The sequence below is a fragment of the Sinocyclocheilus rhinocerous genome, unplaced genomic scaffold (genome assembly GCF_001515625.1).
Source record: "Sinocyclocheilus rhinocerous isolate Xijiao unplaced genomic scaffold, SAMN03320098_v1.1 scaffold1013, whole genome shotgun sequence".
NCBI lineage: Eukaryota > Metazoa > Chordata > Actinopteri > Cypriniformes > Cyprinidae > Sinocyclocheilus > Sinocyclocheilus rhinocerous.
In genome coordinates this window covers 789,490-792,779 of record NW_015642049.1, presented here as the reverse complement: position 1 = coordinate 792,779, position 3,290 = coordinate 789,490, and positions in this window count along the sequence as shown.

Genomic DNA, 3,290 nt, shown 5'->3' with positions numbered 1-3,290 from the left:
CATTATTTTTTCTCCTCTATGCCCCGCCTTTCTGAAACGCGTTGATTTTTACAAAGCTCATCGGTCTGAAAAGCGAGGTGTGCTCTGATTGGCCAGCTATCCAGTGCGTTGTGATTGGCCGAATTCCTCAAGCGTGTGACAGAAATGTTACATCCCTTACCAGCAGCAACAATACTACAGCGAGAATAAAAGTTACGCCTTCTTTCTTTGCGTGAACATTTGGGCGGCGTTATGCAAATCTTCCCACATAGTGACGTAGGTATGTGGGGGCGTGTTAGAACGAGCTGTTTTAGGTAGGTGTGGCTGACTCTTAACTTTTATAAAGAATATCTCTTTGGATTTGAGACTTTAGTCTTTGCAACTTTACAGATCTTCTTTATGCACCAAGAGCTTGTAACACTCCAAAGAGAAAGGAAAAATTTAAATCGCATCATATGACCCCTTTAAGGCTTGTCAGTAAATGGCCACTGTTGTGATTGGCAAATGCAACTGCATGAAAAAAAATAAAAATGTATTATTCATATAAAGCTACATCCTCTTTACTCTTTCATTTGTCCAGTTGTCGGGAGTAGCTCAAGATTGTGAAAGTAAACAAGCATCTGTATACAGAGCAGATAGCGTCAGTGATTATAATGGGTTCTATCTGCTTTTAAAGTGATGCTCGCATCTGGTCAGCCGTTAAGTGATTGAACACCAGTGGGGAGCCTGTGATGTGATGACGTAAAATTATTTGTCAATTACTTGGTCTAGAAGTACTCATATGCAAATGCCTTTTCCCTGTGTGACCTCACAGATTCCTCAATATCCAATTGAGCCATTTTTGTCGCTTGGCTAAATAAATTTTTTGTCAAACTTTTTGTACTTATGAGGACGTTTTAAGCTATGAAACTTACAGGATGTTTTAATGGTACAAAAACCTCTTATAAGTCAAAAGATCAAATTAGATTTTTCATGTCACAACCTCATTAAAGACAACTGTCACGTTACAGAGATTTAATGTAAATTCTGTTTTCAGTTATACTCTAAAGTCCCTGATCCCCATCCATTTTCATATGATAAACAGCATCTTGGACATTCTGCTAAGTGTTTTTGTGTTCTACACAAGAAAGTAAGTTGTATGGGTTTGGAGCGCCATGGAAGTTTTTGGATGAACTTTCACTTTGACAAAATGTCTATGGTCATAATATACGAGTCGATCTGTTTAGATACAAGTCAATTCTACTCTGTTCTATTCTTAATATCAACATTCCTGTCCTCACAAGCCATCTAAAGCGTTTTATCTCTCCACTTATATTTGATTTATATCATGGCTTTTGTATTTCACTCTGAGCTCCTGTATGTCATTTTTTTTTTTACATCCAGTGGTAAGCACAAACCCACACGGTTCTGTTTTCTTTTCCTTCCCCCTGCTGTCAATGCGCTGTCACACACGATAAGCACAAGAAGTGAGACACCCGCACACATCACGCTGCTGAGACGCTGGAAAAAAAGAAAAGAAAAAACTAATACAGCCTCCTAAACCTGCTCTGCTCCCATCTCTCCTTCATTTAGAATGCGCTTAGAGTGACGGCCGTGTAGCAGACAAGAAAACAGTGTTGCTCTCATCACGGCAATCTAGTTTAGTGGAGCATGACATCATTTGCGTCAAAAGTGTTCTTTTATCTAACATTTCAACACAGGCAAAACTGAAACAGAGTTGTATGAGCATAGAAGATAAGCATGTTTACTGAATAACATTAATACTTAAAATTATATCTATGAAATGATTAAATGATATTACATCATTTATTTGTTTACATATTTTATATTTCATATATCTTAAAAGTTTTTACAATCTTTCTTATTACAATTACATCAAGCTCTGCAATCTGGAAATGTGGATATCGCGTGCGCCATAACACCAACAGCAGAACGGTTATCCAAACAACAAAAAAATGTGCAACACTCGCGTTACAGTGTGTGTATTCACACACATACTTGATGCTATCTACCTTTACATTAGTGACAGTAACTGGGCTGTTAGCTGTTAGCTGCAGAGCTAATGTTAAAGCCACATTCTAAGGATAACAAGCTAGGTAACCATATACAGTAAAGCAACAAAATTGTATAGCGTTAGTTGACTTACTTGTCCGAGGTTTGTAGCTGAGCCAAGGAGAGTTGGTACTGATCCAGACTTTATTTTCAGACGTTCAGCAAGGCCAGCTCTGTATTGGCCCAAGTTGAGGAAACAGTCGTCGGTGAAATGTTTGGCGCAGACATACAAAACTTTGGGAAGTTGTGTCGGCGCATTACCAGAGAAAATAAAATTAACCCACTGTTTCTTCATAGGCTCGGATGAAGGAACTAAAAAAATACTTCGGTGTTCATTTGTACATCCAAACACTGAGCAACTGCCATGCTTCGCTCGTTTGCAAGCCATGATGTCTCTCGAGGAAAAAAAAAATATTGCACTCGCCTCGCACAGTAGTAGCTCATTTTCTCATGGGCGGGCCAAATTCTCTGGGCGGGCAAAGCAGAGAAAGGGGAGATAACTTTTCCCCGTATGACGACATAAAGGGAAGATTCCAGATTGGGCCATCTGAGCTTTCATTTTCTCAAAGGCAAAGCAGGATACCCAGGGCTCGGTTTACACCTATCGCCATTTCTAGCCACTGGGGGACCATAGGCAGGCTAGGGGAACTCATATTAATGTTAAAAAACCTCATAAAGTGAAATTTTCATGCCATGGGACCTTTAAACTATGGGATGAGAACAAAAAATGAACTGAACTAAATAATGACATGACTGTCTTCTATAAAGCTGAATTGTTTATATACATTTTGAAAGATGGACACTGTTAATGAACTGAATTGAATCAACAATGAACTGACTCAAGCTGAATAACGACTTGGGCTGTGTACTAACACTAATTTCACGATTTGATTCGATTTTGATTCACAAGTTTGGGATTTGATTTGATTCCGATTTCTATTCGATATCAATTATTTTGGATTTATATAAGGTACAGTGCATGGCAAATTTTCTCAAGGAAAAAAAAATCCCTCAACTAATTCTGTAAAATACTACAGTTAGTACTACATTACTATAATATTGAAGGTTAAAACTGAATTTTATACAAACACTTAAATTACACTCAATTAAGTTTTATAATAATACAATTACAATACCAACTTTACAATGACAATTATATTTCTACTCCAAATTCGTTTTTTGAAATATAAACATTTAAATGGTGTCTGTAGTAAAAACTTGACGGATTTATTCAAACATAAATTAAATATTGAAGAACA